General features: G+C 37.9%; 1 protein-coding gene across 5 annotated transcripts in view; it reads right to left on the bottom strand.

Moving 5' to 3' along the window:
* Window positions 1–5,841, bottom strand: part of EYA3 (EYA transcriptional coactivator and phosphatase 3) — a 156,172-nt gene extending 150,331 nt beyond the window's left edge. For 2 of the 5 annotated variants that reach the window (XR_005215452.1, XM_037828004.1), the window contains exon 1: window positions 5,695–5,841. The gene's annotated coding sequence lies outside the window, so the exon portion shown is untranslated. The remainder of the gene's footprint in view (window positions 1–5,694) is intronic. The other 3 variants (XM_037828000.1, XM_037828001.1, XM_037828003.1) reach the window with 2 other exon arrangements.
* Between the last annotated feature and the right edge of the window lie 14,610 nt (window positions 5,842–20,451).

The raw sequence follows: 20,451 nt of genomic DNA, 5'->3' as shown, positions 1-20,451 counted from the left end.
TGATCTTTCTGTAAATCTACAACTTCTCTAGTTAAAAAAAAATTTTTATGGGCAAAATATATTTAATTAATACATCTGAATTAAAATAATCTACTCTTCTTAGAGTTGCAACTAAAATTCTTTTATTTGGGAAAAATAAAAGCACAAAATAATACTAATATGATCAACAACATTCTAAATGACTATTATTTCTTTAATTAAAAAAAAGGAATTGGTTTGTGAAAATTTCCCTATTTCATAAAGTAAAATAAAAACACTAGTTTAAGTACACTACTCTAAACATGGTAGTCCTAAAGATATAAATGTGCTTAATTTTGCACAAACTTCCAAATTTGGAAAATCTTTTTGATGTACCTTTAACTAAAACAGAAATTTCAGTTTGATTCTTCTGTTGTATATTTTGAAGTTCTTAAATTCACTTGGAGAACATTAAGATTTCAGAATTTATTTAATACTCTGCAGATCAAAAAAAGGAAAGGAATTAACTTCAAAGCAAATTACATTTTAGTAACATGGAATTCATGTTATTAAAAATACTCCCTTTTCTCCAAATAACCCAAAAATAATCAATTTCCATATGATAATTTTTTTTTAGGTAGGACTCAATCCTATTTTGCTCTCTCAATATATGGTTTTGCCACCTGAGGAACAGGTAGCAAGAGTTTACAATTTGCCTTACGCCAGCATAAATAGAAAGACCAGAAAACTCCCTGTTCTCCAACCAAAAGTAATGTCCTTTTTGTGTTTCAGAGAAATTGGATTTTTAACCTAACCTAAAAGGAGGAAATCACTAGTAAACCCTTTCGCAAACAGGCCATGTACTCTGGAGCTAAAAAAACTGAATTCAAATACAGCTCTCTTCTAATTAACTGTAGGACTTTGAGCAGGTTATGTAACTTTGATTCCCTCATTTGTAAAATGAGGATGACAATCGTATTTACTTCATAGGGTTTGTAAGGATTAAAGATTTAGTATAACGACTTAGAACACAAGTTCCTGACACATAGTAAGTGCTACGTAAAAGTCCGCTTCTTTTTCTTCTTTGCCATTTTATTGAGATATATTCACACACCACACCAATCCATCCAAAGTATACAATCAATGGCTCACGGTATCACATAGGTGGGCATTCATCATCACAATCAATTTTAGAACATAAAGTTCACTTTTATTATTACAATTTTACTAGTTACAGACTTCTACAGTTCAGTTATGAAAGCTTCCCAAATGAAAATTGCATCTATAAATGTCTATAAATTATTCCTATAAAATTTATATTAAGCTGTGATATAGATTAATGTAAGAACCTTAAACCCAAATAATGAAGAGAAATCATGCTGTGTTTTGAAAATGATAAAATATCATAAAATCTAGTTTAAAGATTAAAGACCATTGTCACTGGTAAGCAATGATGCTTGAGGAAAAAATACCCACGATTATCCAAATTGATGCAGAAAAGGCATCTGACAAATCCAGCAACGTTTCTTGATAAAAACACCCAGATATATGGGACTAGAAGGAACTTCCTCAATATGATAAAGAACGTATGAAAAACTCACACCTAACATGATACTCAATGGTAAAAGACTGAACGCTTTCCCCCTAAGATCAGGAACAGGACAAGGATGCCTACCGTCACCAATGCTCTTCAATGTTGTACTGGAAATTCAAGCAAAAATGAACAGGCAAGGAAAAGGCATAAAAGGCACTAATTTGGAAAAGTAGTAAAACTATCCCTATTTGAAAATGACACGATCCTATATATTGAATATCCCAAAGAATACACAACAAAGCTATTAGAAATAATTAGCAAATTCAGCAATGTGGTAGAGTACAAGAGCAACACAAAAAATATCTGTTGTTCCTAAACACCAGCAATGAACAATCCAGAAGGGAAATCAAGAAAACAATTCCATTTACAATAGAATCTAGAAGATTTTAAGATATTAAGCACTGATTGCCTTGGGCTAATCTGTCAACTTGTATACAATATGTCAGTACTATTTAAACTACACATCCTTTTCTGATTTAAAATACTACTACATATATAAAAGAGGAAAATAGTAAAGGCAGATTTTATGAAGCCCATATTTCAAATGTCTACTTTTAATATACTATAAAATTAACAGAGAAAATACTCTAGTTATTTCTACTTTTAATAATTAATTACCCTAGGACTTAGGTTAATAGGACCAAATAAAAACATCTAGATGAAGATGTGGCTGCTGTTCCACTGTTTGCAATATTCTCTGATAATAAAGGATATCACTATGCCAAGGACAGTTTATAACTTAAACCATATATTGTGCACTGACATGCTCTTGCATTTTATTTTAAACAAATGAGCAGACAGAAAGTCCATCTATTTTCTACTTTATTATAAATATAACAATTCAACTCTTTGATATAAATCAAATAAATGAATGTTCGGGAAGAATGAATTATTCCTAATATTTTTAAATACACATTTCCATTTTGAACTACTACTTCTCCATTTAAATCACACCTGAGCTAAAATACCCTGTTTTTAGAGTCAGAATAAAAAATCTTTTAGACAAACAACTACCAAAAGTTCCACAATCCTTTTATTTGCAATCAAGAAAAAGAGGATGAAGTCATGAAGTAGCTTAAGCAGAACACAGAAACCATCACACTGTAAGGTACAAACAGAAAGGACGCAGTGGAGATATATATTGTTTCAATTTAAAACTGCATCTTCCTTAAAACACATCCTAGGGTACGTGTCTTGACGACAAAATTAAAACAGGTAAAACAAAATACAGAAGCAAGATAAGTGACAAAATGACAACTAAACCAAAACAATACAAACATGTTTGTAGACTTAAAACTAATATGCAGGCTTAAACTAATATGGCTTAAAACTAATATGCAGAAATGTATTTTAAATTGAGTCCTCAGGGTTACAAATTAACACTTTGCCTAACTAAAGCAGAAAATTCTATTAAAAAACCAATAGTAATCGATTTCTGTTCAGTGCTAGATTCCACACTTGAGCTTTAAAAATAAACACACACTAACCTGACTCTAGTGATTATATTTTTCTGTGTGGCAGCTAGGTAAGAGGTGCAGGCTTTTCAAGAATCACAAACCCTATCAATGTTCTTATGTACAAGACCCAGCAGCATGAATAACAAAACTGCTCCACTGAAACCCTAGGATGTTTATTTCATTTAAGGGCTTCTATGCAGAATTCATATCATAATATGCCAAAATCATTTTAGAAGAAAAAAGGAGATAAAGAGACCCTGTCCCACAAAATTTTCAATTTCTACTTCTGCACAATAGTTTTTCTATTCCCTCATTGAAGGCCAAATGACTTCAGCTTTGGATTTAAAAATCTGCATCAAATATTTCTTATCCCCAAACACTCAATCATATGAGATAAATTTATTGAAAAATGAGCCATTAAATACTACGTTGTGCTCTCCAGCCTATAGTTTTATTGTAACAAAAATCCATTATCCTGCGTGCATATGCAAGATTTCATTAAAAAAAAAAAAAAAAAAGACCTTGGAAAAATCATCACTATTTTTTAAGCCCTAATTTCCTCAGTTGTAAAATGAAGGGCTAGTAAAGCAAACAAACAAATAAATAAATAATAAAGGACTAGTTTTGAACTTTTGAACTCTATGGTTCCCTCTAGCTCTAAACTGTAGAAATCTACCTGGGTTTAGACTTAGACATGCTCAGGATATACAAATCCAGGAAAAGACTGAAAGAGAGCCCTGCATCAACCCAAATATGGGTCCATCTATTGGGTTCCCATGGCACAAAAAAAGAAGTCCACAAATTTGGAGAAAGCACCTGGAGTCATCCCATACTCACTACCATTGGTTTGAAGGACAGAAAATGATGAGGCAAAGTTGAGTGGAAGCTAGATGTAGCATCTGTATGCTGGGTAAGAGGTACAGGTAGGGAACTCTCCTCAAAGTCAACCAGAAGGGGCTTTCTCTGTGGCTTCTGAGACTGACAAGGCTAACCTCCAAAGTCACTTGCTAAAAATAGCTGAATGGAGCAGCCCAATTTTAGAACAAGCCAAGGTCTATGATACATTCTCATACGCATTATGTATCATATAATGAGGGAGACTTTTCTATAACTCACCAATCAAGAAAGGCAGATGCTAAAAACTGTATTCTTTTCACATGGAAGTGCCAAATTTTAGAGAATTTATGTTACAGAACTTGATGACACAAAAAAAACATCTGCAATCAAATGCTAGGCATACACCATAAACATCAGAAAAACGAAAATTATCCGACCCTGTCTCTCATACTACACCTCGGGATCACAAGATTTGGGAAATGGGGCAATAACAATGTTTAAATCCAATCCCTTAATTTTACAAATGACTTAACTCTTGAATAGAATTTAACAAAACCTTTGGAGAAATTTACAAAAGAATTCCTAAGTCTCAAAATGAGAAAAAGATGATTTTAAGACTAAAGTGGAACCAGTAAAGAAAAAAATAAAAGTTTGAAGAATATTCTAGGAAATTAAGTATTGTAGTTCTGGCTTATGAAGAAACAAGAAGAAAAATAGAAAACTTGGACTAAAAATGAAGAAACAATGTATAAAAGGCAAGCACAGGGAAACATTTCTGCATACTGAGTTTAAGAAAACGTACTTTGAAACTACTATAGTGAACTCTTTAGCAGAAAACGTTTCAGTAACAACACACTAAAATTTTTGACAATAAGCTTATAACTCCAGGGCTAATAGTCTCAGAAAAAAACCCTGTTCTTTGTCACAGCAAACTGTCCTATTAGTAAGCCCATGCAGAAAACGGGGCTGACTGTCCCAGAACACCCGCATTTTTGCCTCAGCTGTCCACATCCATTCTCATTAGAGAGAACACAAAACTGACAAGACGTTCTCTGACCCGTCAATTAACAAGATCACAAAAGCCCAACCGCTAGCAGTAACGTAGGCCTGCCACCTGTTTGCCTGTTCTTGAGAGAGCCCCCAAACTGTGCTCCAGCACGGAACTGGGAACGCCTTTGTTGTTCCCTAACTACGGAAGCTACCAGAGTTCCGTCTCAACCAGCGCCTTGGGGCAAAACTTCCCCCAGTTGGAGAAGTCTTCCCATATTGGGGCTTTGGCAAGGCCTTCTTCTAGCTAAGAAAAGGCGGGAGAATCCCAAGAGAAAAAAAAAATGTCACCTACTAGTCCCAGGAGGGGGCGGGGGGCATTAGGTTAGGAAAGTCGGGAGACGAGGACCTAGGACCCTAGAGAGACAGGCTCAGTTTCCGAGTAGAGAAGGGTGAGCACAAAGAGAAGGTGAGTCGTCCCGCTGGGTGAAAGAACAGTTGAGATCCTAGGATCAAGGGTAGGGAAATAAAAGGTGCTAAAGTGGGAGAATAGGGAGAACAGACCAGCAGCGGCTGGGAGGAAAGCGAAAGACAGGAAACCCGGGCTGAAAGGGGAGGATGAGGCTGGGGAAAACAGCGAGGTGAAAGGGGCACAGGAACGAGAAAGAAAAAACTGAGGTAAAAAAAAAAAAAACCGAGGCCATGGTGGGGGATAGGGCTGGGGTGAGGGAAGCATTGCTGGGATAAGGAACAGGCAAAGAGAACTCCTACTCAGGGACTGGGACAGAGCTCTTGACCGGTCCGCTAACATGTTATACTCGGCCGGCTGTCACTCAGACTCTGTCGGCGATGGAGACTCACCCAAAGGCTGCAAAAGTCCTACAGCAGGACATGGGAACAGACCGGACCCACAGCAGAACCAACCGGGTCAAGGAAACGGCGGCTTTGGTGTGACCCGGATGCGCATCTTTCGGAAGCGGAAGTAAGCGGCCAGGGTCACCTAACAATCCACACCTCATTCCCTGAGAAACCGCTGGGCGCATGTGTCAGGCCTCTCGGGGCGGGGAAAGCTCCTGAGCCCCGCCCACTCCGCTGGCCAAGGGAGCCCCGCGCATCTTTACGCTCCGTCCTCTGGTTACGCCCCTCTCGGCGCCTCGGAATCTTGTACTGATGTGACAGTTCACCGGGAGCTGAGGCTGTTGTGCTGCTGAAAGCACCTCTCTGGTAAAAAATACTTCAGCATTACTATTCAAGAGGCTCTTTTTAGAATGCGTGTAATCCCTGCCTTCCCAAAGGAAACGTGAGGAGAAATTCTGGACGCATTTAATGAGTTTTGAAAAACTGTGGGAGGAAGAACGGGTGGGAAGTTTGGGAAAATACTTGAGAGGCTGGCCCGAGATGATCTTTTTTCCCCCCAATATTACTTTATTCCTAATATTATATTGAGCTTACAATCGACTTCTATTTCGTGCGTGTTTTATGTATTTTATGAGAAGTAAAAATTTTAAATGCCTCATTAACTTTAAATTACTACCTACATATGAGTAAGGGGCAGAGTTTAATTCAGGTTTTGTGAGGCCTGAAGTTTATTCACTCTGAAGGTTCTCTTTAAGAAAAGAACACACAATTACAAATACAATATTAGGTATGAAAGTGAATCATTAGAAAGAGAAAACAAATAACAAATTACAGATTTTTAAAAGCTCATAAATACCACAAACATCAAAAAGTACAGAAAATAACATTATGTTTTTATTAACTGCTTGATTCACCTCTAAAATATTTTTATTCCTACATTTTTTGACTATAAAATCTTTGATCACCTCTTCCTATGATAACAATTTACTAAATAATATCATTTTATAAGATCCATGATTCTCACACCCCACATCTAATTCATCAGCAAGTTTTGCAGGCTCTGGTTTCAGAAATCTGTCCAATCTGGTACAATCCACAATCAACTTGTCATTGTTGGTCCTATTTGCACCCTGGCCCTCCCACAATTTATCAGCATAGCAGCAGAGGGCTCCTGTTAAAACCTCCAATCAGAGCATGTCCCTCCTCCAATGAGTTCCCATTTCAGAGTGAAAATCTAAGTCCTTACATTGGCCTACAGGATGCTCAAGATTTGACCCCCTGCCCTCATTCCAACTCTGACCTCCTCTGCTACTCTCTGCATTAGCTCTTCGCTCAAGGCACACTGACCTCAAACCTGCAGGACCTTTGTGCTTACCCCTCTGCCTGGAATGCTCTTCCCCAGATAACTGCACCACTTACCCTGTCACCTCCTTTACATCATTGCTCAAATAATCACCTTCTCAACAAGGCTTTCCCTGTCGCTGTATCTAAAATTGGAACACAGACATCCTCCCAGCACTCCCTAGCTTAGGTCCCCACTTAATTTTTCTCTAACAGCACTAACTCCATCCAACTTACTGCATAAGTTGCTTGTAAATTTGGTTTAATGCCTCTCTCTCCCCCCACCATCAGAATGTAAGCTCCATGAGTGCCTTTCTCTCCCCCCACCAGAATGTAAGCTCCCTGAGAAGATGGACGTTTGTCTTTTTGTTCACTGATGTATCTTACCATGAATGGGACTAGAACCTGGCACATTGTAGATACCCAATAAATGTCTGTTGAATGAAAGAATAAATTGCTCATTTACTTTTGCTTTTGCTAATCTAAGACCATGCAAGCTTAAGCCACCAGCTCCACCAGAGGGAGCCCATGAGTAACCAATGTGATACCTGCTGAAAAGTGACTCCTAAAGCCTCTACACAATAACTCCAAAACATTGCAACAGGAAGGCTCACAAATCTTCCCCTAGAGTAGAGCAATCAAAACCCTCCAATCGTCTTCACAGTCTGTTAAGAATAAAATCCAAGCTACTTGCTATGGCCTTTCTTGCCTGCCCTTCCTAACTTTCAGACAGCATTCCCTGCCTCCTTTCCTCTCACATACTGAGCTCCAGTCATGCTGTACTTCTTTCTGTTTCTTGTACAAACTATGCTTGTTCTTGCCTCAGAGCCTAAGCATATACTATCCCCTCTGTGTCAAACACTCTTCCCCAGACCTCTCTATGACTACGTCCTTCTTCTGCTAGTCCCAGTTAAATTTCACCTCTGAAGTCTTCAGACAGGCCTCCCGTGACCACCTGTCTAAAGTGGTTCCCCCATCCCCTTCCAATACCTTATCTTTCTTCAAGACCTTTAGCACTATCTGAAATTTTCTTATTTTCTTGTTTATTGTCTGTCACTAGGAAGTAAGCTCCATAGGAGTCTTTATTTCTCTTGTTCACTGCTGAATTCTCAGCACTAGAAGAGGGGTTGGCATATGGTGGGTGCTCAGTAAGCAAAACAAATAATTATTAATATTTATTGAAGCTTTACTATGTATCTCATAGTGTATCCAGTTAAAAAAAAATAAGTATTCAATTTTCTCTTTTAATCCTCCGATAGCCCTGGGGAATATTATGATTATCTTCATTTGACAGTTGAGGAAACTGAGGCAAGGAGAGGTTAAGTAACTTGCCTGAGGCCACCCAACTGGAAAGAAGCAAAGCTAGGACTTGAATCTAGGACTATATGACTTCAGAGCCCATGATTTTAATTACTAAGCCATATTACTCTCAAACAACAGGAAGAGCAACAGGTAGTCAAGCATGAATTCATTTTCTTACCAGTTTCCCTTCTCTGAGTTCCTGTATTTTTGTCTGCTGTCACTGTCAGCAGGAGATTGAAAATGTTTGTTTTATTTTTCCCCCTGCATGCTATACTACTCCTGGTAAAGGAATATAGTAAAAATATAGTTGCTATTTATTCAAGCTGGATTGCAGGTAGTTAGAAATTTGTAATATTATTTTCTATTATTTTCTGTAGATTTAAAGTATTTTGTTTAAATTAGCAAAAGAAACCCTATTAAAATAGTCTAAAAATATTATAGCAAAATCTTTCTAAGGAAAAAACAAAATGTAAATCAAAACACAAGCCTACATGGAGCTTAGAATAGGAAGTAAGATCTGGTAGGTTTATACAGGTTAGTGTGAAACCCTGGTATAGCCCAAAGTAATTTGGGCAGGAAATAAAAATGTATTTTCAGGACCCCCCTGAGGAACAGGGGGAAAATATGGAAATATTAAACTTCCCCATCTGGGATATTACTGATGTTCTCACAAGCATTGAGGACTACCAATTTGGTAGGATGAGCCGTCGATCTTGGGGCTTGCCCTTATGAAGCACATTACTGCAAAGGAGAGGCTAAGCCTACTTAAAATTGTGCCTAAATTTCTTCCCCAGAAGAAACTCACTGCCCTTCCCCCTGTGTGGGACATGACTTCCAGGAGTGTAAATCTCCTGGCAATGTGGGACATAACCCCGGGGATAAGCCTGGACCTGGCATCCTGGGATTGAGAAAGTCTTCTTGACCAAAAGGGGGAAGCGAAATGAAACAAAATAAAGTTTCAATAGTTGGGAAATTTCAAATGGAGTCAAGAGGTCATTCTGGAGGATATTCTTATGTGCTGTATAGATATCCCTTTGCAGTTTTTAGTGTATTGTAATAGCTAGAAGGAAATACCTGAAACTGTTCAACTGCAACCCAGTAGCCTTGATTCTTGAAGATGATTGTATAACTAGGTAGTTTACACAGTGTGATATGTGATTGTGAAAACCTTGTGGCTCACACTCCCTTTATCTAGCATATGGACAGATGAGAAGAGAAATGAGGACAAAAATTAATTGTAAAATAGGGTGGGATGGGGGATGGGATGTTTCAGGTGTTCTTTTTTACTTTTATTTTTATTCTTATTTTTTTTTTTTTGGAGTCACAAAAATGTTTGAAAATTTTTGATGAAGCACAATATACAATGGTACCGTGAACAATTGATTTTACACTGTGGATGATTGTGTGGTTTGTGAATGTATCTCAATAAAACTCAATTAAAAAAAAACACAAGCCTAAACTTTAATATAGCACTTTCCATAAAAAAATAGAACATCTAGACAAAAGAACAATAAGGAAATAGAAGACTTGAACAATACTGTAAACCAATTAGACCTAACAGACATATAGAACACTTCATCCAATAGCAGCAGAATATACATTCTTCTCTAGTGCACATGGGACATACTCCAGGATAGACTATATGTTAGATCACAAAATAATTTACATAATTTAAAAATATTGAAATTATACGTTGTATCGTCTCTGACCACAATGAAATGAAGCTAGAAGTCAATAACAGAGGGAGAAGGGGAAAATTCATAAATATGTGGAAATTAAACATACACTCTTAAACAACCAATGGGCCAAAGAAGAAATCAGAAAGAAAATTGGGAAATATTTAAAGGCAAATGAAAATGAAAATGTAATATACCAAAACTTATGGGATGCAGTGTTGAGAAGGAAATTTATAGCTCTAAATTCCTACATTAAAAAGGAAAAAAAGATTTCAAGTAAGAGACCTAACCTCAACTGGAGGCACTTGAAAAAGAGAGCAAACTAAAACCAAAGAAAGCAGAAGGAAAGAAAAACAAAGATTAAAGCAGAGATAAATGAAATAGAGGATAAAAATATTAGAGAGACTCAATGAAACCAAAGTTGGTTCTTGGAAAAGAACAATAAAATTCACAGACCTTAACTAGACTGACAAAGAAAAAAAGAGGACACAAATAAATAACTGAAATTAGAAATGAAAGGGTAAATATTAGTATCTACCCCAGAAATAAAAAGATTATAAGAGGACACTATGAACAACTGTATGCCATCTAGACAACCTAGACAAAATGCGTAAATTCCTAGAAACATACAAAATACCTACACTAACTCAAGAAGAAATAAAGATCTCAGCAGACCAATTTTAAATAGATTGAATCAGTAATCAAAACCTCCCAACAAAGAAAAGATCAGGACCAGATAGCCTCACCAGTGAATTTTACCAAACACTCCAAGAAGAATTAATAGCAATCCTCAAACTTTTTCAAAAAAATTGAAGAGGAGGGGACACCCCCTAACTCATTCTATGAGGCTAGCCTAACCCTAATAGCAAAGCCAGATAAAGATACCACAAGATAATAAAATTACAGCCCAATATCCCTTATGAATATGGATGCAAAAATCCTCAACAAAATAGTGGCAAGCCAATTCCAACACACATTAAAAGATTATACACAAAGAGGTGATGTCATCAACCTGGCAATGTAAACAGCTACTGAAAACTCTCCAGAGATTCGATGATGAAAAAGGACAATTCTGAATTGTTTGAAACTCTGGAAAATGATATAGACTGGAGAGGGACCCTGAAAATGCTGAGTTAAAGAAAGAGAAGATGATCAGGTAGGAATCTTCTGTCCCAGGCCAGCTGGTCCTCTCCCCTTTCCCTCACTTAGTCTCATGTGGGAAAGTCACAGAATCAGCAGATGGGACCCCTCCCACAACGGACAAAGACTACAGAATCTCTCACAGCAGTGAGACATACCCCCACCATTTGAAGACCTAGGGGACAGGGGAAGACATTTCAAGGCCCAGGTCAGTGAGGGACAAAGAGACCGAGAAAATGTGGACAGACTGTGTTTCCAGCCCTGGGTCTGAAAGCACTTCCCCAACCATTGAGGGGAGCAGCAGCTGGTAGCCATTTCTTTGCCTGGGGGGTGGCTGGAGTACTGGGTCAGCTAAGGGAGTATTATGCCACAGGTGGTGCCCCACCTCAAGCCAGATTTTGGTTGGCAAAATGAGGGCACAGAAATCCTGCAGTTTCATCTCACCTGTGTAGACACAGCCTGTGCTCAGAGGCAAAGCAGTTACCGAACAGCACCATCTGCTGGACAGTCTGCAAGGTGCAAGGGGATTGAAAAACTTTTAAAAAAGATGCTTCAGCCCCTTTCTTATGATGATAGGAGGTGGTCTACATGTCCTGTATGGAAAGCCAGCCCTGTTTTGGCTGAGAAATATGGAAGACCCAATTGTTAAAGCAGGGCTCTAAAACAAATGCAGGTCTTGCTAGCCAGTGGAAAGCAGAACACCTTTAGAAGCCAGCAGATTTTTATTACCACATACAGTGAACTTCCTGGGGTGCCCAGTGCCTACCTCCCATCCCTGTGGCAGACCATGGTGGGCGCCTGGTTTGGTGGGGAAGACTGGAGGACATAGCCAAGCTGGCTACTGGCCAGCTAGAGAAATAAAAAAAAGATAGAAATCAAAGACAACCAAAAAGAAAACCCTAGAACAAGAGAGAAAACAACCTCCAGAATAAACCAATCAAGAAAATTAGATGCCTAGTCAGTAAAAAATCACGAGCCACACCAGGAAACATGAAGATACGGCCCAGTCAAAGGAACAAACTAACACCTCAACTGAGATTCAGGAGTTGAAACAACTAATTAAAGATGTTCAAACAAATCTTCTAAACCAAATCAATGAGTAGAAAGAGAATGTGACAAAAGAGATGAAGGATATAAAGAACACACTGGGTGATCATAAGGAAGAATTTGTAAACTTGAAAAAACAAATGGCAGAACTTATGGGAATGAAAGGCACAATAGAAGAGGTGAGAAACACAATGGAGACATACAACAGCAGATTTGAAGGGGCAGAAGACAGGTTCAGTGAACTAGAAGACAGGACATCTGAAATACTACACACAAAAAAACAGATAGGGAAAAGAATGGGAAAATATGAGCAGGGTCTCAGGGAACTGAATGGCAACATGAAGTGCATGAATATACATGTTATAGGTGTCCCAGAAGGAGAAGAGAAGGGAAAAGGCACAGAAAGAATAATAAAGGAAATAATCAATGAAATTTTCCCAACTCTTAAGAAAGATGTGATACTATAAGAAGTGCAGCATACTCCAAACAGAATTGATCCAAATAGACCAACTCCAAGACACTTACTAATCAGATTGCCAAATGTCAAAGACAAAGAGAGAATTCTGAAAGCAGCAAAAGAAAAGCAATCCATCACATAAAAGGGAAGCTCAATAAGACTAAGTGTGGATCTCTCAGCAGAAGCCATGGAGGCAAGAAGGCAGTGTTATGATATATTCAAGATGCTGAAAGAGAAAAACTGCCAACCAAGAATCCTATATCCGGCAAAACTGTCCTTCAAAAATGAGGAAGAATTTAAAATATGTATAGAGTCAGAAATGGATAGCACAATACTGTGTGATGGTAACACAATATTGTAAGTACATTGAGCAAAGATGACTTTGAGTATGGTTGAAAGAGGAAGGTTAGGGGTAGGTATGACACTAGAAGGAAAGATAATAGATCAAGACTGGGATGGTATAACTTAGTGAAACCTAGAGTGGTCAATGATTGTGATTAAATATATAAATATAAGAATGTTTTTACTTGAGGGAGAACAAATGAATGTCATCTTTGCAAGATGTTGAAATGGGATGGTATTGGGAAAAAAATACAATAAATGCAATCAGAGCCTATAGTTAACAGTAACATTGTAATATGCTTCTATTAACTGTAACAAAGGCAATATACCAAAGCTAAATATCTATAAGAGGGGGATATAAGGGAGAGGTTTGGGACTCTTGTTGTTGGTATTGTTGTCTGAACTTTTTAATTGTATTTTATTTTATTTTTTATTTTAGTTTTTTTTTAATTGACTGTGCCAGTTTGGATGTATTGTGTCCCCCAAAACACCATGTTCTTTGATGCAATCTTGTGGGGACAGACATATTAGTGTTGATTAGGTTGGAATCCTTTGACTGAGTGTTTCCATGGAGATGACTCAATCAATTGTGGGCAAGACCTCTGATGGATAATTTCCATGGAGGTGTTATTCCACCCATTCAGGGTGGGTCTTAATTAAATCACTGGAGCCATATAAAAGAATCCACAGACAGAAGGCCCTCAGAGCAGCTGCGGGTGACATTTTGGAGTTGTGGATCCCTGATGTTGGCTGCATCTAAGAGAAACATTTTGAAGACAGCCACTGAAAGTAGACTTTTGCTACTCTAGAGTTTGCCTGGGAGAAACCAAGAGAATACTCCTGGACCCAGAGAGAAACGTCCTGGGAGGAAGCCATTTTGGAACACAACCTGGGAGCTGAGGAAGAAGATGCCAGTCACATGCCTTCCCAGACAACAGAGGTTTTCCAGACGCCGTTGGGCATTCTTCTGTGAAGGTACCCTATTGTTGATGCCTTAGCTTGGACAATTTCATGGCCTTAAGACACCCCCTTTATAAAAGCCAATCCATTTCTGGTATTTTGTGTAAGGGCAGTATTAGCAAACTGAAAGCAGTGACGTGAACAGATATGTGCATGCCAATGTTCATAGCAGCATTATTCATAATTGCCAAGAGATTGAAACAACCCAAATGTCCTTCAACAGATGAGTGGATAAATAAAATGTGGTATATACACACAATGGAATACTATGCAGTAGTTAGAAGGAATGATGTCGTGAAACATATGACAACTTGGATGAACCTTGAAGAGATAATGCTAAGCGAAATAAGCCAGGCACAAAAAGAGAAATATTATATGCTACCACTAATGTGAACATTGCTGGGGGATGTGAGAATTAGATTAAGTTTAGCTTTCACACAGGGTGAGGGGAGCTCAGGGGAATGGCAGAGGGTCAAGAAGCCAAGCTATAATCAGTGGCTGGTCCTCCTGTTTATCCACCCACTGTCCTTGCAAGGTGGAGATTGGGGGCAGGGGGAGTGTAGAGGTTCCTAAAATACCTTCCTAAGTTGTTACCAAACTAGCTCAGACTGGCTCTGCAGTTAAAGAACAAAGGAAAGAGGGGTGGAGACTTGTTTCAAATGTTTCCAATTCGGGCAGGCTGCATGTTTCAAATTTGCATGGGCTAGTTAGGCTTGTGGAACAGAATGTAACCTCTGAAGTATCCAGCCACTGGAGAAACAGGGGAGGGACTTGCGAGGCAGGCATAGGGAATAAATACTGCTGGGTCTATTGTTCTGGGCACTAACCCCCCACATTTTGGTTGGGTTCCCATTCTTGCAAGATCGTGAATAAATTCTTTTCTTCTCCACAATCTGGTGAGCGTTTATTCCTTTTTAGGAATAATGCTTGTTTCTCACAGGGAGAATGCATGGGGTGTTGGGCTTCCCCACCTCAATTGTTGCTGATGTGCTCACAGATATTGGGGACTGGTGGTTTGATGGGCTGGGCCCTCAATCATGGGACTTGCCCTTGGGAAGACTGTTACTGCAAAGGAGAGACTTATGTGATTGGGAAAGCCATGTGGATCATGTTCCCCTTTGTCCAGTGTATGGATGGATGAGTAGAAAAACGGGGGCAAAAAAAAAAAAAAAAGCACCCAGTCATCTACTTTAATTGTTCTTTTTCACTTTAATTTTTATTCTTATTACTTTTGTGTGTGTGGTAATGAAAATGTTCAAAAATTAGTTTTGGTGATGGACGCACAACTATATGGTGGTATTGTGAACAACTGATTGTACGCTTTGTATGACTGTATGGTATGTGAATATATCTCAATAAAATTGAATTATTAAAAAAATTAAAATATAAAATAAATTTTAAAAAAGTAAAAAAGACCATATAGAAAACAAAGGAGTGGATAAAACACACTGCCTTTCTGAAACCTTACCAACAGTTCCTGCTGAGTTTGAAGGGCTCCTGCCAGCAGGAACTGACACATCTCCTTGGCCTCCATCCCACCATAGAAACAGTGCTTTCCAGCTGCTCGGCCCTGAGGGTTCGGGTTGTGGCTCAGGATTTTTTCCAGAAGTCCCTTGATAGCATCCTGGGCTACTACCGAGCTGTGCAACAGGATTTGGAGGGTTGTTAGCAACAGCTGGAGAATGAACTGAAGAGTCAACCTGGACAGGCTTATTTGGAAACACTGAAAACACTGCAAGCTTTGCTAATTTGGAGAATAAGTCCCAGACCTTCCTGGATGTCGTGAATGGTTTTGGAAAGGTGGAAAAGGCCCTGCAAGAAAAAAAGTCTCTCTATGAAATCCTCTAGAATCAGAAACCTACATTAAATAAACTTACAGAATAAACAAAGACTTTGGAGAAAAATGCCCCTCCTCATGTAGAAAACAAGTACAAGCAAGAATGTGATAATGTCCAAGGAAAGTGGAACAAACTGAAGCTCGAGGTTTCCAAAGATGTGCATCTGCTTGAAGAAATTAATCCCCAAGCTCAGAATTTTTTAGGCTGATTCCAAAGACCTTGAGAAGTGGGTGGATGGTGTGAAGAGCTTCTTAATGAAAAAGCAGGTCACCCAGGGGGTTACAGAGGGGCTGCAGAGACAGCTGGGCCAGTGCTCAGCATTTGTTAATGAGATAGAAATAATCACACTATCTCTGAAAGATAAGAAAAAAATTGAGGCTAACCTTCAAAGCTGTCCAGTTTCCAGAATCAAAACCTGGCTGCAGACAAAACTAGTTGACCAGTTTAATCTAATTTAGCAAGTAGATTGCTATTCAAAAAAAAAAAAAAAAAAAAAGTTGTCTGAAAGGCAGGAAAAGGTGGCAAACCTGAAGAAAGACTTGACTGAGATGCAGGGATGGATGACCCAGGCAGAAGAGTATCTGGAGAGGAATTTCGAATACAAGTTATCGGAAGAGCTAGAGAGTGGGGTGGAAGAAATGAAGAGGGCAAAAGAGGACATGCTACAGGAGGTGAGTGAAGATTCTCAAGGACAACATCAAGTTTTTAGTTGCAAACACACCCTCTGGCAGTCAGGAGCTGGTGAAGGCACTGAACCTAGTGCTAGAGAATTACCGCTTTCTGTACAATTGAATTTGAGGGAAGTGCCACATGCTAGAGCCAACACTGCTGGCAAACTCACTGCTCTCCTCCCTACATGGGACGTGACTCCCAGGGGTGTAAATCTCCCTGGCAATGTGGGACATGACTCCCAGGGATGAGGCTGGACAGGGCATGGTAGGATTGAGAAAGCCTTCTGGACCAAAATAGGGAAGAGAAATGAAAGAAAATAAAGTTTCAGTGGCTAAGAGATTTCAAAGGGAGTCAAGACATCATTGTTTAGAGGTTATTCTTATGCATTATATAGATATCCCTTTTTAGATTTTAGTATATTAAAATAGCTAGAAGGAAATACTTGAAACTGTTGACCTGCAATCCAGTATCCTTGATTCTTGAAGACAGTCATATAACTATATAGCTTGTATGGTGTGATTGTGTGATTATGAAAACTTTGTGGCTCACACTCCCTTTATCCAGTGTATGGACAGATGAGTAGAAAAACGGGGACAAAAAGTAAATGAATAATGGGGTGGGGAGTATGAGACATTTTGGCTGTTCTTTTTTATTTTTATTTTTTGGAGCAATGAAAATGTTTAAAAAATTGATTGTGGCGATGAATGCACAATTTTATATGATGATACTGTGAATAATTGATTGTGCACTTTGGATGATTGTATGGTATGTGAATATATCTCAATAAAATTTCATTAAAAAAAGATTATACACTATGATCAAGTGGAATTTATCCCAGCTATTCAAGAGTGGTTCACCTGAGAAAATCAATTAATGTAATACACAACATTAATAGAATGAAGGAAAATAAAAAAACACACGCTTACCTTAATAGACACAGAAAAGGCATTTGACAAAATCCAATACCTCTTCTTGATAAAAACATTTAGAAAACTAAGAATGGAAGGGAGTTTAGCGTGATAAAAGTCATATATGAAAACCCACAGCTAACATCATACTCAATGGGGAAAGCCTGAAAGCTTTCCCTTTTAGATCATGAAGAAGACAAGTTTGCCCACTGTCACTGCTGCTATTCAACATTGTGCTGGAAGTTCTAGCCAGAGAAATTTGGCAAGAAAAGGAAATAAAAGGCCATCCAAATTGGAAAGGAAGGGTCCTATTTGCAGATGACATGATCCTATATATAGAAAATCCTGAAAAAGCTGAAAGAAACTATTAGAGCTAATGAATGAATTCAGCAAAGTGACAGGGTACAAGATCAACTCTCAATAATCAATGGTGTTTCTGTACACTAGTAATGAAAATCTGAAGAAGAACTCAAGAAAAAAAAATTCCACTTTCAAAACTAAAAGAATCAAATATCTAGGAATAATTTTAACCAAGGATATAAAAGACTTGAACATAGAAAACTACAAAATATTGCTGAAAGAAATCAAAGATCTAAATAAATGGAAGGACATTCAGTGTTCATGGATTGGAAGACTAAATATTGTTAAGATGTCAATTCTACCTAAAGTGATTTACAGATTCAAGGCAATCTCAATCAATTATATGGAAGGTTAAGGGGACCCAAATAGGCAAAACCAACTTGAAAAAGAAGAATAAACTTGGAGGGCTCACACTTTCCAATTTTAAAACTTATTACAAAGCTGCAGTAATCAAAACAGTTTGGTACTGGCACAAGGACGGACATATAGACCAATATAATCTAATGGCAAGTTCAGACATAAACCTTCGCATTTATGGCCAATTGGTTTTTGACAACGGTGCCAAGCCCACTCAATGGGGAAAGAATATTCTCTTCAACAAATAGTGCTGGGAAAACCAGATATCCGTATGCAAAAGAATGAAAGTGGACCCCTACCCCATACATATACAAAATTTATGTATCAAATACCTAAATATAATAACCCAAAGTATAGAACTCATAGAAGAAAACATAGGGAAGAAAACATAGGGAAAACAGGACCTTGTGTTAGGTAATGGTCTCTTAGACTTTACACTAAAAGAATGAACAAAAGAAAAAGAGATGAATGGGACTTAATCAAAATTAAAAACTTTTGTTCCCCAAAGGACTTTATCATGAAAGTAAAAAGACAATGGGAGAAAATATTTGGAAACCACATATCCAATAAGGGTTTAATATCCAGAGTATATAAAGAAAGCCTACAACCCAACAACAAAAAGAAAGACAACCCAATTTAAAAATGAGCAGAAGACTTGAAAAGATATCTCTCTAAAGAAGAAATACAAATGGCCAACAAGTACATGAAAAGATGCTCAATATCATTAGCCATTAAGGAAATGAAAATCAAAACTACTATGAGATACCATGTCACACCCACTAGAATGGCTACTATTTAAAAAATGGAAAATAACTAGTGTTGGAGAGGATGCTCTCCAACAGGAGAGGATGAATAAGAGCATTCATTCATTGTTCATGGGAATATAAAATGGTACAGCTGCTGTGGGACACAGTTTAGCAGATTATCAGAAAGCTAAGTATAGAATTACCATATGACCTGACAGTTCAACCTCTAGGTATATATCCAAAAGAATTAAAAGCAGGGGCTTGAGCAGATATTTGCACACCAATGTTCATAGTGGCATTATTCAAAATTGCCAAAATGTGGAAACAACCCAGGTATCCATTAACACATGAATGGATAAACAAAATGTGGAATATACATATAATGGAATATCATTCAGCCATAAAAAGGAATTAAGTTCTGATACATGTCACAACATAGGTGAACCTTGAAGACATCATGTTGAGTGAAATAAGCCAGAAACAAAAGGACAAATATTGTACGATCTCACTTATATGATATAATTACAATATGCAAATTCGTTAAGTCAGAAACTAGAATATAAGTTAGCAGGGGAGGGGGTGGGGGTAGAGAATGGGCAATTAATGCTTAAATGGTACAGAGTTTCTGTTTGGGGTGATGGAAAAGTTTTGGATGATGGTGATAGTAGCACAACATTGTGAATGTAATCAGCACCACTGAGTTGTATATTTGAATGTGGTTAAAAGAAGAAATTTTAGGTTGTATATATGTTACCATATTAAAAAAATTTGTTACAGTGAACCCTGATGTAAACTATGCACTACATAGTTAATAGTATCATTATAACAATATTGTTTCATCAATTGTAACAAAGGTACCACACTAGTGAAAAGTGTTAATAATAAGGAAAACAGTGTATGTGAGGTGGGATATAAGGGAACCCTATACTTCCTGCATGATTTTTCTGTATGCTTACAACTTCTCTTTAAAAAAAAAAAAGTAAGCAATAAAAAAGCAAACAAAATCCTAATTACACTAAAAGTGTCTAAAAATAGGGTCTCTGGATTATATATTTCCATTAGAAAAAGGCATAAATGTATAATCAATGTTTTGTAACCCTCCTGATTGACATACCTGAAGTACAATGATCTCAGTTTTGTTTCTGTTTTCTATTATTTTTAAGGCAAATTCTTCTTATATTCATGACATTTGAGCCACAAAAGACAGTCTACAGTAATCTAGTCATCGCTGTAATAAGAACATGGGTCACTTTCTGCCTACTTGGCCCTGAATAGAGATTACTAGGGTCTTTTTCACATTTTTGTCCAAATTGTCACTAGCAAGAAACCTTTGGATTGGAATAAATTTACATTTTCAAGGTAAACATTAACCATTGCTGTGTCCAGAGCAAAGCATTTTCAGTTTCCTGAGTGTACTATCTTCACTTTACACATAGGCATCTTTTCCATATGGTCACTGTGGTAGTTTGGAGCTGCTATATTTACCCCAGAAAAGGCTGTGTTCTTTTAATCCATCCTTGTGGGTGCAGACCTATTTGTGGGTGGGGTCTTTTGGTTCAATTGAGATGTGACTCAGCCCATTCAAAATGGGTCTTAATCCCTTTACTGGGGTCC

The sequence above is a fragment of the Choloepus didactylus genome, chromosome 2 (assembly GCF_015220235.1).
Source record: "Choloepus didactylus isolate mChoDid1 chromosome 2, mChoDid1.pri, whole genome shotgun sequence".
NCBI lineage: Eukaryota > Metazoa > Chordata > Mammalia > Pilosa > Megalonychidae > Choloepus > Choloepus didactylus.
The sequence above is the reverse complement of the archived record's forward strand: the minus strand, read 5'-3'. Positions and strand labels throughout refer to the sequence as shown.